Below are 15,549 nucleotides of genomic sequence, written 5' to 3'. Positions count from 1 at the left end.
GGCATTTCCCAGGAAAGGATGGACAGTGTTTTGATGCCTATTACTCTAAGCTAGCTGAGAAGGCATTCAATAGGTGCTAAAATTTTGAATGCTCTGGGGATGTGCTGCATTTTCTATCATCTCTAAAAACAGAAAGTGCAGAGAAAGTAACAATCAACACCAGTTTCCTCTATTAATGAAATCACAGATCCCAACTAAAATCTCATCTTCTATAGAAAGCCTTTTTCAACTTCTCTAAATTCTAGGTCTCTTCTTAATTATTTCCTATTTTTCCTATATATTGCTGTTATACATATGCATTTACTTATTTCTCCCATCAGATTGCAAACCTCTTGAGGACTAGGATTCTCTTTTCCTCTTCTTGTGTCCCCAGTGTTTAGTATAGTGCCTATACCATGGTAGACAATACATAAAATTTATGGATCCACTAAAATATAACTAAATAACTAATATATATGTATATATATACAAGTATATATGATGGAAATAATAAATGTATGACATTAGTATACTTATGTCTTTATATATAATATATATAATATAATGCATATTATATTATATACTATGTTATATTATTAACTAATACTATTCTGGGATATTCTGACCCCATATATTAACCATCACTGACTCTAGCTACTATGTCTCACTGACTCACAAAGCACTGAATATACTCTCATCAACCTCCTAATTTTCCTTTTTTGGTGAACCTAATGGAAACATTATGTGATTTTTCTGATTTATCACAAGATTATGCATGACTAAGTTACACACAAATCAAATGAAGAGTATTCCTTGGCCAAGGTATGTTTGTCATCAAATATACTTTGCATACATATCTCAGTGTACTGGATCAATTCTTTACCATGATCATTTTCTCCTTCCTCTGAATTTTTTTCTAGCAGAATTGTCCCAATTATATTCTACCATTTATCCATTACTACAACTGGCTTCTCTTCCTTTTGATTCTATGTATTGAAGATATTTCTTGAAGTTTAGTCATTCCCTCCTTTAGCTACAATTAGTCATTTATACTCACACCTATAACTACTTGTTTGATGACTTATAAACCTTTATCTTTGTCTTACTTGTTTCTGATGACATCCTACTCTTGGAGTCTCCACTTGTACATCTTATAATCACTTCAAACTCAATATGAATAAGGGTAACTGACTAAAAAAACAATTACAATAACAATGAAACTACTCCCTCTCATTCTTTATCCATTATTAATGGAAATGGGATCCAAAATTTTGATCTGTTCCATTAGCTTATTTTTACATTAGTTACTTTTGATTTGTCCCATTAGCTAATAAGAAAACGTCTTATTTATAGTAATTCTTTATTCATATTATTTAATTGTCTAGAAAAAAGCTTCCTTTTCTGCCCTTTCTTTGTTTTCCCTGACTGCTCCAAAATCTAATCAACTTACACCTAGATAGTAGTAAAAACTCTAATTGCCTATCTTTGGCTATAAGTAGAGTATGCATAGGGGAGAAATAAGAGCTGAGGTTGAAAAAGAATTATAGTACCTGATATAAAAAATATAAATTAAATTATAATTCATAGTTAATGGGATCTCATGCTGGGATCTCATGACTCCAAGTTCAATTCGATTTCCTTTGAAGTAAGTTGCTAAGTATCCTAAGGTATATCATTTTAAATATGATAATTCATTAAACATACATACATATATATGTTTTATATATTTTTATATAAAACTTATAATTTGTCAAAGTTAAGATTGCAATGATATATATATTCCTTCACCAAAACCTTGTATTTAGGTACACACATACAAAAAATATAAATGGAAGATACCTCACCTTTCTCATAAATGAAGATGCTGCCAATGACAAGAAATAGGCGTTGAAATAAAGCATAGTCAATAAGTGGCTCTCTAACTTCCAGGATTTGCCTGGTTTTTCATAGTATTTTTTTTCTGGATGATAATTAGGCAGAACTGCTTTGCATATCAATTTTTTTAATACTCTTTTTTCACAGCTAAGTGAAAAGCAGAGCAGGAAGCTGCTCCTTTTAAAAGCTGTCCTGACCTAATTCCATGGAAAATCAATGAAGGACCTGAAAGAGCCTCATAAATAGCCGACATTTAAGGAGACAAGTGCATAAGCCATCTTGGTGTTAAGTCAATGTCTCCTAGATTTGAGCTTTTTTTCTCTTTAAAAATTCTCTTTAAACAATAGAAAATGATAAGGAAGAAATTGACCAGGATAAATGATTATGAACCTGGGAGTTGTGGCCTCTTGGGGTTTTGAGTTCTTTGGCCAGATGGTTCATTTATTTACTCGATGTGTTTAAAATAGCACAGGCCCAGAGTCCCTGAATCTGGTGAACATTAAGCAAGGAGTAATAGACATTCAATGACACTCTAAAATTAGAGAAAAAATTGAAAATAGAGCCTACCTCACCAGTCCTGTTCACTCAATTCAATCCCATTCTGTGAATATTTATTAAGAATTTACTATGAGAGTTCTTAACCCGGGGCCCTAATAAACTCTAAGTGATTCTTGGCTATATTTCAGCTGTGAGCTAAATGATATATATATATATATATATATATATATATATATATATATATAATTTTTAATAAATTCTAACAAATTTATTAATATTTTCTTTTTCTGAATGTCATGTAAAAATTACTTTAACATTATTTTTAAAAAAAATTTTTTTTATTTCCAAATTCTCTTCCTTACTCTTTCTCCTCTCCCATTGAGAATACAAGCAATCTGATATAGATTATATGTGGATAGTCATGCAAAACACATTTCCATGTAAATCATTGTGTAAAAGAACAGAGAAAAACCCCAAGAAAAATAAAGAAAAAGTATCTTTAACTCATATTCAGGATCTACCAGTTCTTTTTCATCAAACTGAAATTCAGCATTTTTTAAATGAATATAGGCAAGAGAACATAGGAGCTTCAACAAAAATCAGATATTTTTATATTATATGCTAGTTGCAAATATTTTGAAATATCATTTATGTTCATTTCTACTTTGGAATTACTATAGTTATTACCCCCCAGTAATCCTATGTAATTAATTTAATTTCATATAAAAACTCTATTTGAGTAGGGATCCATAGATTTCATTAGACTGAAGTCCATTATACAATGTAAAGTCATGAAAAAACACGTATGAAGTGTTTACTAGGTGTTGGTAGAGTCTGCTAAATGCTGGGAATACAAATACAAACAGAAGGAAAGATTGTACTTGCCTTTAAAGAGAAAGCTAAAGTGGGAACAAGTAGAAAAGGAAGAAAGGTTCCAAACAGTGCAATGGAAGGGGACAATCTTGGCTCTTCTGTATACATGGCTTAAAATGGAAGTGTGGGTGGAACCAGCCAATCAGAGAAAGGGTCCTCAGCCGTAGAAATCAATGTGAGAGGTTCAAGAATGGTGTGGCAGAGACAGTCTAGAGCCTCGGGAATGGAGTCTGCAAAGACTCCTCAATAACTAACTGTTATAAGTACAAAGCTTGACTAACTAGTTTATTCTATGCAAAACACAGTGATAATTTCAAGGGATACAAGCTGGTATGGTACAGGCCATCTGAACCATGGGTATTTTGACCCTGGACATGGAAAGAAGGCTCATTTGAAATGTGTTAGCTTAAACATTTAAATGCTCTGAATTTTTTCAAAATCTAATTATAAGACTTATTTATTTGGGAAAAAAATCACTTGTAAGTGAAGACATCACCCTCCTAATGTCATTGACCCTCTTCAGGAATGAAGAATGAACAACCACAAACTGATTCTTTTATGAAGACAAATTAGACCATCTTTTGCCTCAATTCTCACCTAGCCTCTAATGATGAATCTGAGTCCCGGGAAAGACCTTGACTTTAAAAAGTCTCCCATTACATCTGGGACCATTACTGGTTATCTTGACCTTTACCTTTCCAATGACCTCTGGAAAAAAGATTGAGGCTGATGACTTTGCATAGCTCTGCCCCACTTACATTTAATTAATTTCCAAGTCAAGACATCACTCTCTTGATGTCAGGCATGGGAAATGGATGGGTAGTCTACATAAAGAACAGCATGATATGGAAAGTTCAAAGAGGAACTATTAGTCCCCTTTGGCTGAAATACAGAGTGTGGGATATGAACCATATAGCCATAATGCACATTATTTAACAGGAACTACCCTCTTTGGGGCTTTTAAAGCCTTTAAAGTCTTCCACCCTTCAATTAAATTTTCTTTGTGTTCTTGGTCAGTTTGGAAATTCATCTGTCTCTTTGGTAGTAAACTTTGAGAGTATTTAGCCATTGTTTACAACATTGACAAATATATTCTCAGAATTGCATCAATCAAGAAGAAAGAAAATTAATTTGTTTTCTTTTTTTGCTACATGTTAATATTTTTAGTGTCTGACTATTATTCTTTTAAGTAATATTGAAGTGTTCTTCCATCTGCTGAGTGTCTGACTATTATTCTTTTAAGTAATATTGAAGTGTTCTTCCATCTGCTGAAAAATGATTTATTTCTTAATTAAAGTTGATCACACCTGTGCACATTTTGACTGCCCACACACCTCCTACCTATTTATGAAGAGACTTCTCTTCCTTTCAAAGTTTGAAACTAGGAAACTATGGCATTTTTAATTAAAAGCACAAGAGTGACAACATAGGTGACTATCTCGATTTATTCAAGTAGCACAAAATTTAATGTATAATTACAAACAACAAAATGGATCTGATTTTAAATTTATATCTTATTCTCCTGACCATTTTTCTCTGTGTGTATATGTATACATATTAAGTGAGGGGGGAGAGAGGTTAGAAAAGGAGAATCAAGTAAAATATGAAGTCACAAAGCACCTGGCAAGTCCATGAAAAGGACAGTTTATTTTAAATAATTAAGAACTGATATATGCTGAGCTTTAAAAATAATGAATACAGCACAAATTTGGCCTCATGATGATGTTGAACATGATGATAATTCCCATTTTCATATGTTATGAGATTTACAAAACCAAGTCATAATGATATTAGTCAAATACATGAAGACACAATTGTTTGGGGACAAATGAATTTACTTCTGGTTGAGATATGGAAACTACAGCCCAGAGAGACTTTAATCATGGCTGATAAATGTTAAATTTGTGATTGGAATCTGTTTACCTTAATTCCAAGGCCAGCATAGTCTCTGCTCTACCACATCATGAAAACAGGATCTCAGAATGTCAGAAGAGGAAGGAACTTCCATCTGATATCCTCCTATAATAATTTATTTCATAATAAATGTATTGCATTATTAATAAGAAAACTGGGGTCAATTTTGTCTTATGTGACTGGGGGAGGAGGAAGAAAATAATTTATACGTAGAATCTGCTATGTGCCAGACACTTAAAAATACTTTTAAGTTGATCTGATTTCATCCCTCGTTTGTTCGTGAGCTCTTCCCCCAGTGATAGACAAGATAAGTCCTTTCTTCCTTGTTCTTTAATTTAATGAATTGAAGAAAGGAATTTGATGGATTTCCCCAAATCTTGTCTCCTAATACTTTAATGGAAAAGCATTGTATGCCTTTTATGAAATGAGGAATTTCTCAGCTTTTGTCCCCATTCAGGCATTTTGAACTAACCAGTGCTTGAGGTATGGTTACTCTAAATCTATAGATTAATCTATTATCCTGCCAGAGAGAATCTCCAGAGGTGACCATACCTTTCACAGATGGGAACAAATTAGCATTAAAGGCAGTCCTAAAATCCATTAGAGGCAAAAGATTCAGGACAGAACACTTGAACCTGTCTGCTTCTCCCCTGATGGAAATGGTGCAACAATATTTCCCAGTCTCTCTCTTCCTCCTTTCATTATGAAGCAATTTCAGTTTTAAGAAACTTTTGGTGCTTTATATTCCCCAAACCACAATACTGTGTGATTCTGATAACTTGGGTTATAAATTATACTCTCTGAGCTGAAGCCTATTGTTCCATGTGTCCCAAGTCAAAGTTCTTCAAAATCCATGACACCTCTATAAATATATGGCAAAATCAGACACATTCCCAACCAGGTGTTCCAATTCACTGTACCTCATTAAGTTGGCTCCACAGGGAGAGGAGCTGATACTTCTGAGATCCTTGTGCTCATGATTCTAGGGAGCAAAGCTATAGTAAATTGAGCAGATGAAATCTTTGTTCACATCTCATCCTATCCAGATAGAGCCCCTAAATCTTGGACTTATTACCGATTCCTATCAGTTAATAATGAAGCAGAGATTTGGTTTTATATTTTTGTATCTGGAATTCAGTCAGCTTTTAAGCTTTTTTTATATTGTTTTTGTTTCTTTTGCAGTGATTTTTCCTCTTTGCTACCACATACAACCCTCACTTTTGCAAGTTTTTTTTTTCAGCTTTGAAGATTCATGAGGGATAGGTGACTTTGCCTATGTAATGAAACCTTCCTTAATCTTACTATTTAAGTGTATGTGACCAAAAAAAAAAATAATAATTGCCACCTAGTACTGAGCCTCTCTGAATATAGAAATGCTAGTGTTTCATTCAAGGCTCACAAGCTATCCCACCTTGCTCACAGTATTCCACCTTGCTGGGACTTGACACACATACATTGGCATATTCTTTAAGAATTCAGTTTACCTACATGTTACAGTGAAAAATTTCCTGGATGATAAATATTTAAAACCTCCTGACATCAAAAGATAACCAATCTTTGTGTTGTTTGTATTAAAGTCTTATTATTTCCATCATTTAAAAAATCTTCTTACTGTTCTAGGTCAATAGGCTTTTTTAAATGCAAGTGCTTAGCCATAATAATACTTTGTGACTTTAAAGTCTACTTTGATTTAATTGTTTACATAATGACTCAGTGAACCACTTTATTTGAGGCAGTTAATCTCAGAGGAACTAGGTAGCATGAGGATAGGTGTGGAGGGGTGGACTTGGAGTCCACCATGATTTTTGATCTAGAGGTCTCTCTAAAGTGCCCCCATTGTCCTCAGTGATCCCTAAAGCACCCCTTGAGAAGCACTGCTCTGAAGCCCCCCTATTACTTGACTGACTTCTTTTATTGGTTGGCTTAAACTAACACAGGTGAGCAGAACTTTCTACACATCTCATTGGTGTCACTCAGCATTCCCTACAAAGTTCTGCAAATTTTCCCATTATAAAAATTGTATAGATCAATTATTTAAGAATTATGGGAGATTTTTTTAGCCATCATTTTCTTCTCTAGTATATGTATGAAGATCTGGGCCTTGAATCGACTCTATCTGGATTAAATAACATATTTCCATATAGAGAAAGAAAATTACATGGACAGGGCTTGAAGAATTAGCATGGTAACATAGGGATTAAAGCTTCAATGAACTCTAACAATAAATATTTAATGTGATAAATTATAAATAGATATTTCCATTTTAATATACTATATTTGTAGAATTTTTGATCTACAGACTTTTCAGTTCTAACAATGGGGTAATTGTTTCAGAAATTTTGAATATCATCTTGTCTTTCTCTTAATGACTCTTTTCTATTAAATAACAAATAGTATTACTACTTTTATAGAATGACATAATTTTTAATGTAAGTGGTAAACAGAAGTGCATATTCATTAGAAATAGACATGGAGAATTATAATATAAAAAGAACACAGAATTACCAAGTTTTAGATTTGGAATGTATGTTAATAACACTCCAAAAAGACATCCTAATGCAATACATTTCACCAGTTGTCATTTAGCCTCCAGTTTGAAGATCTCAATACTTCCAAAGACAATTCTATTTTATATAAATCTTATTATTAAGAAGTTGTTTTTTTTTTCTCCTCAAAATAAGCCTAAATTCATCTCAGCAATTTCCAACCAAATCTGTTTTCAATTCTATCATCCACCTATTTGCTTCCCTGGCTTCCTTCAAGTTTTATTTAAAATCCCATCTACCTCAGGAAGCATTCCCAACTCTTAATTATAATATCTTACCTCTATTATTCCCTAGTTATCATATATATAGCTTATTTGTAAGTATACAAACTGCTAGGTGAAGCAGTGAATAAAGCACAAGATTTGGAATCAAGAACTGTGTCTAAATGCAGTCTCAGACACTTAGTGTGTGATTCTAGGTAAATCACTTAACCTTGTTTGCCCCAGTTTTCTCATTTACAAAATAAACTGGAAAAAGTCATGGAAAACTGCTTGAGTATTTCAAATAGAGTAGACCACAACTGAAACAGTTAAACAATTAATATATTTGTCTGACAGTTGTCTCCCTCATTAGATTGTGAGTCCCTTGGGAGTCAGGGTTTTGCCTCCTTTTTGTATCCCTTGGCACTGTGCCTGGTAAATAAAATGTTAAAATAAATAAATATTTATTAAGTCTAAGTTAGTCCAAGCTCATCATTGCAATGTCTGAGGATTTCCTCCTCTTTTGGTAAGCAAAGTAACTATGTAAAAAGACATTTCTCTCCACTCCCACTATTATTTTCACTGTGAGACATGAGTGCAAGGCTTCTGCTGGCAAGGTCACTGCATGGGGAATGAGGGGGACAAGTCCAGATGGGATAGCAGTGAACTCCATTCCACCATATGCTGGCTTTTCATCTGCACTAATTATTATCACTTAAGGACATATCTCATTGTTGCGTGTAAGCAATTTGGAAATTGTAAATGTTATGAACACCTTCTAAATCCATCTACCTTGGTCAAAGCTGTAGTCCCCAAGCCCTAGTTTGGGCTCTGGTTCTATTTATCTAGACAGAGTCTGGGCACAGCCTTGTGGTAGGCTGCCATCCAAAGAGCAACATAGCTAATTTCAGAGACTCATCAACAACAGATTGATCACCAGGTGATGAATATTTTTGACTACAATAACTCAAAACTAAGATTTAGATTATTATACTTTGCATGGGACTGCTAAATGGTGCAGTGGATAAAATGACAGTTTTGGAGTCAGGAAGACTCTAGCTGAACTAGTTGTAGGAAGATGGGCAAATCACTTAATCCCTTTTGCCTTAGTTTACTCATTTGTAAAATGAGTTGGAGAAGGAAATGGAAAATCACTTTGGTATCTTTGCCAAGAAAATCCCAAATGAGTTCAGAAATAGTAAGCTATAACTTAGTAACCACAAATGTATAAAAGTCTTCTACTCTGTATGAAACTAGCCTTGTAACTTGAAAGCTCCCTATTAATTCAGTTTTACTTGTTCTTTAGAATTCATTCCAATAATTCAATAAATATAATTTAAAAAAACCTGTGTACAGGGTATTGTGTTAGATACTGAGGAAGAAAAATACAGATTAGTTTCTTGTTCAAGCATTTTATACTGTACATACCAAGATACATACAGAAGCCACTCTCTCAATAATCATATAGGCTTTAACAAGGAATGACTGGCAAGATGATAATGAGGGCATGTTGCATAGTTGAATTGATCTACCATAGGGTCAAAATTAATGATAACAGGTTGAATGCATTAATACAAACAATGTTGGTTGCTGAGAAGAGAAAATGAGACCTCTGTAAAATAGAATTATATGGGAATAGAATGTTTCATATGGTGTGAATCAGGTATGGTTTGTTACTTTGGCTTATATTTTTCTTAATTTTACACGGATGGGTTCATTGATGGAATATGGTGAATGGAGGCATATAAGGTGGAGTTTCAAAAGGAAAGGAAATTCATCAATAGCATAGAGGTTTCCAGGGAACACAATGGAACATGAGGGGAGAAAAGGATTTGTAATATATGGGGATTAAGGCTAAGGTGAATAAGAGATAGGAATGAAAAAGGTTTTCTAATTCAACACATGTCATATGAGTTAAGGAGAAAATCAGAGAACTTGTTTACCCAAACAAATCAGTTAATTAGAGTCCTTTCCCTCAGGATTCTGTGTTGGCTGAGTGGAAAGAGAGAGGGAAATGAAATGATAAGAGATTATATATACCTCTATAAACACAGGGATCTGGGGTATATAGGTACTTGAAGGGAGTTCTCTTTTGATGACCTTGTCAGAAAATAACTGGGGTCCTAGTTTCTAGTAAAACAGAACTCATTCTAGAAGCTAAGTGTACAGCTTCATCTCAATAAAGTAGAAAAAGGCACAAATTGAAGGCAACTTTCAAATGAGCTATGGATCAACAAGAGACTAAAAGTCTTGTACAGGTATTTATGGGTCACTAAACCAATATATATTGAACTCCACAGGTCTTATTGACTCTCATATTGGAATATTCCACATTAAGATAATAGAAATAATTAAAATTAGAAGGCAAATTATTGACTTCCTCTGCTCAGTGGTCATACCTAGTATGAACTCTAGGACTCTGCTCTTCCCATCCCAAATATTTATTGCCCTATGTTAAAGCCCTGAAGGATCCTTAGGCATCTCTCCACTTGAGATCCTGCAACTTGAAATTGGTGGTTTCATCCTCTCCAAATCTGTTTTTTTTTTAAAGTTGATTTAAGGGCATCTTTCCCACTCCTTGATCTGGGGAAAGCATTGTGGGTCTTGCACGACTGGATAAATTTTTAGTCGTTGCTCTTTTTTAAAAGTTTGAATGAAATAGAAACACACCCATTGATTGAAGTAGTGGGGGGGAAGCATTTTGAGCTTTTCTTTATAAGTTGGCTTTCTTTTTCTTCTAGCAACTCTTAATCTTAAAGCATGTAAAAGTAAGCCTTCATAACAGGTCTGGGAGAAATGAGTTGGCACCTTCTTTGTTTCCTGTTGTGCTTCTGAGTTCCTGATAAATATCATTCAATAACAATGATTTGGACCACATAATGCACTGCTAGAGATTATAGCCTGATGCAATCTGCTTTTCATTTTTTAGCTTTTATTAGTTTCCCAATAACACTATATTGAAGTACCTCAAAGGAAAGTTATGTATAAATCAGTGAAATCTAGACTGACATGCATTAAATTTGTCTTCTTCCCAGTCTCTTGCAAAAATTAGAAAGATACTGGACTTAGTTGAGAACTCTGAAAAGATAAATGAAGTTATTGACAAAAGTTCAGACTAATTCATTCAAATGGATACATACTATGTGGAGGCATTCCTATATTTTCCATTATTACCAGGAAGAGCCATATATATACATATATATATATATATATATACATACATACATGTATACAGAAATATATGTGTATATATATACACATAAATACAGATACAATACACACACCATATATGCATAAGCATATGTATAATATATACATTACATATGTGAACATGTGTATATATATATATATATATATATAGTGTGTGTGTGATTCTAAACAAGTCACTTATCCTGTTAATATCTCTATAATACCATTAGTAAATTGTTGATACTTGTCTCTTAATTTCACACATATACATACACATACACAAACACATATGTGTTTGTATAAGACTTGGAGTCAGGCAGACATTTCAAATACTGCTTCTGATACTTGCTATCTATGTGACCCTTAGCAAGTGATTTCATTTCTGTAACTTTCATATAGTGCCTTAAAGGCAGGGTGGGACTTAATATCAGTGATATGTCATATCTTCTTACTCTGGGAGATTCTAAACCATCCAAATTATCAATTGATAAGATAGCAGGAGGAAGAGAAGAAGAAAAGATTTGGTCCTATTTTCATCCCATTTAAGATTAAATAAAATTGATTTGTTAGGTTAGGTAGGAATATTTAAAAGATTCCATGTAGTATGGATAGATGGATAGAGCTGATTAGAATTAGTTTTGTAGTAAATAGAGCGATGTTGGAGAACCATGACTTTCATTTTCGTAACACTTAAGGTTTAAAAGCAAAAGCAATTACATTTTCACAAAGCTCCTGGCAGTATGAGAATATTTTTCAGTAATAATTTAAGAGTTTCTGATCCTTGAATGTTAAATGTTTTATGCATGGATCAAAATGGATGATAATTTAGATTACTAGAGTTCTGAAACCTTTCAATTCAGGAAAATCAATCAGAAACCAGTCTCTAAAGAACTTATCAGTAAAAAACTGGGCTCCTATAGTTTTTTCTGATCCTTTGGTAGGAATATGCCAGAGAATAAGTGAGTTTGTCCAAGTGAAGAATTTTTAACATGGAATTCTGGGATACCTTCCATCAATTCTTATTACAAACTCTCAGTGACCTGAGACAATGAATATGTTACTTGACTACACAAATAATTAATGTCAGAATAAGAGTCTGAACCAAGATTTGTCTCCAAACAAGTGGCTTTCTAGTCCAACATTGTTCCTGGTGTGGAAAATGAGGCTCAGTGTGACTTGAGGTTACAGAGAAAAGAAGAGATAGATCCAGGTTCAAAATAATATTCTTTCATTCTAATTTATAGTCTTTTTCCTTTTGATTCCTTCCAAATTTTATCACTTGGATATTCTACTGAAAACATCTTTTGATTTAAAGGATTAATTCATATTGTATATGTAGCAATGTGATTTCTTTATATATATATAAAAGGAAATAGTTTTTTTTTTTTAATATTATCTTTAGCAAGCAAGTATGTAGCAAAGTTATATACCTGGAATGAGAAAAATGAGTTCCAGTCTATATGCAGACCCTAGGTAATGCATTTAATACCTTCATTCTTTAGCTTCCTCAACTGAGGATATTTATATTTACCTCCCAATGCTGTTAGGATCAAATGAGATAATATTTGAAGCTTTGTTACCTTTGAACTCCAAAGAACTTAATGGCCCATCCAGGATATGATGGTCATCTGAAATTTCATTTTTCATTCAGTGTAACTTAGCTTTGTATACCCAACATTTTCCCAATCCCCTCAGTTTCCTCTTTCCTCTAACAGGTGGATTGAACAGTGGGGTTCTAAACTCTTCTTAAACATTCCTTTGTAGAGGACTAGATCTGGAATCTTCAGCTTACTCTCCATTTTTCCATCCTCCACCCTCTTCTATTACTCTTTTGTGTATTGTCTTCTCCCATTATATAATAAACTCCTTTAGGGCAGGAACCATCTTTTTTTTTTTTCCCTTATCCATCTCCCAAGCACTTAGTAGATTATCCAAAACATAGGAAATGTTTTCTAAATGTTTATCAAATTAAATTGAATAGTTGTGTTTTCTAAACTTTAAATCCCTATATAAATGCTAGTAATTATTATCTATGAACAATTTAGTGCCTGCTGACTCATCAGTATAACTTAATGAAAAGAGGTACTATGAGTAAAGAGACCTTGGATTATAGTTTTAGCTCTGGCATTACATAGCTATACAGTCTAAGACACGTCACCTTTCTGGGCCTTAATTTTCTCATATATAAAATGAAAGAGTTGGATTAACTGACCTCTGAGGTCCCTTCCATCATGAATATTCCAGTGCCCCATGAGTTCATTTATTTTATCAATCTGATCATAATGTTTCAGTCATTCTTATAATGCTGTCTTTTCTATGCAATTAATTTTAATCACTTTTCATCTTCCATTTTTCAGGGGTTGGAATAAAATGGAGAAATTTTGGTCCTACTGAGGAAAGCAATAGTGATATAGAGGGAAAAAATTTATAGGATTCATTTGCATCAAGCAATGACCACAAATGTTGATCATCCCCTAGAGCTGTGGTAATTTTGATCCCTATTGTGCTGTGGACAATTAGAACATATCTCCGGTAACGAAGTGATCCCTGAGTGAGAACAGGAAATTTCAAGTGGTAGCTGCAGTTACAAATCACAAATATGAACCTCTTACCCAAATCATCAAGCTGTTTAAGAAGTAATTGACTGATGGTGAAAATTAATCCTTTTGGATGTTTGAAACAGGAGCACCATTTCATGAAACTTCTTTCCATGTATTCAGATTTGTTGGGTTATGTTAACAAATAATAAATGATCCTCTTTCCAAAGCAGCCATTTTCCTCTCTGATTTTTGATTAATAAGCATTTGCAAGGGTTGCCTTATATAGGTATAAATTGTGATGTATTTTTAAAGACACGTTAAATGGGAAAGGATCTATTCTGACTGCATTGAATGTTAGAAAACAATAGTAGGATTTAGGATTAATGAAGAGAGAAGATACATCTATTGGATAAAACTGCCATTTCAAGAAGAAAGTAAATCACATGATTAAAAAAATTGTTTGGAAGAACTCTCACCTATTTCCACAGTCCTCCTTATTTAACAAAGTTCTTGTTGCAAATAGCAAAGTTTGTTTTGTTTTCTTTTTTAAAAAACTCTATGTCTATTCTGCTGATAAAAATTCTGATGTCCTAATCTCATAGATTTTTAAATAACTTCTCTACATTTAGAAAATAATAATGATAATAATAATAATGACAGTGAGCCCTAAACTTTTAACCTTTGGTTGTACAATATTTTGCATCTTTTTGTTTAACTTTCTCTATGGATACTTGCCAAACTTCACAGCATACTAATCTTGGGGACATGAAAATTGGGTGGGGGGGAGAGCTATGTTTTTCTGTACTATATTTAAGCCTTATTTTGTTATACTTGAGACCTAAGTACAAGCTCTTGGTATCCATGGGAAAACAATTAAATAAAAGCAAAGAAACTATCTAACAGTGGACCAATCTGAAATTTATCATTTTATTCTCATATTTAAGAAATGTCTGAAGTTCTAATTATAATTATGGAATATATATTGCTTTAAAATTTCCCCTTCTCATTTCTATGCCAAATATCCTTTCAGTCTGGGATTTGAGGATGGAGGGAATAATACATTTTTAGAAAAATATATATTATATAAACTGTACCTAATAAGTACTAAAATTTATATAACAGTAACAATAATAGTAATGAAAATAATAAACATTGCCTTGAAGATCTATGAAGAACCTATAAAATGAGATAGAGAACCATAGTTCTTTGAAACTCAATAAATGGCATAGTAAAGCTCTGTATTGTCCTTTTCTGGGGCCATGGATATTTTGTTTATATTCATGAAAGAGTCAACGATTTGTTACCAAACTCACAGGAAGATGGTCAGAATAAAATTTAAGAACTTATGCAAGGGATACAAAAATCATAGAATACATTAAAACATACTATCTAATATAATTTCTCCATTACATAGGTGAGTTACGTGAGATCCAGAGAGATTATGACTTACCGAGGTGATAGTAATGATATAATTTTCACTAAATCACCAAGGACTTTGGAAACAGGCATATGATACTTTATATTACTAACAAACCAAAATTAATTCATAAGAAAATTTCAAGGTAATTCGATTCCTCAGATCTATATTTTCATTGCGTAGAGGAGTTAGGCTGAAACACACTTCCTATACCTCAACAGTATTGGCTACATTTCAAGAAAGAACTGCAATGAATGATTTTCTCCTTAATCCTTTAATTAGCTTACAGAGAAAAATTCTCCCTTGTCTCCTCTGTGTCCTTTGTGAGACTTTGGCACAGCCTAACCATCATAGGGACCAAGGAACCAAACAAGAGTTACTACATCCATATCCATTGACCAATGGCTATAGAAAACATTGAAAGAGGCCTCGGTATAGATCCATTCCTTTACATCTTCCATGGAAACTGCTCCAATCCAACCAATATTTGAATGTATGTACTAAATTCTAAGAGCTCC

General features: G+C 33.2%; 1 protein-coding gene across 1 annotated transcript in view; it reads left to right on the top strand.

The window, feature by feature from the left end:
• The window catches only part of NYAP2 (neuronal tyrosine-phosphorylated phosphoinositide-3-kinase adaptor 2), a 298,614-nt gene that overhangs the window by 210,906 nt on the left and 72,159 nt on the right, over positions 1-15,549 (top strand). The gene's annotated exons all lie outside the window — the stretch shown is intronic.

Source organism: Sarcophilus harrisii, chromosome 3, assembly GCF_902635505.1.
Source record: "Sarcophilus harrisii chromosome 3, mSarHar1.11, whole genome shotgun sequence".
Classification (NCBI taxonomy): Eukaryota; Metazoa; Chordata; class Mammalia; order Dasyuromorphia; family Dasyuridae; genus Sarcophilus; species Sarcophilus harrisii.
The sequence above is the reverse complement of the archived record's forward strand: the minus strand, read 5'-3'. Positions and strand labels throughout refer to the sequence as shown.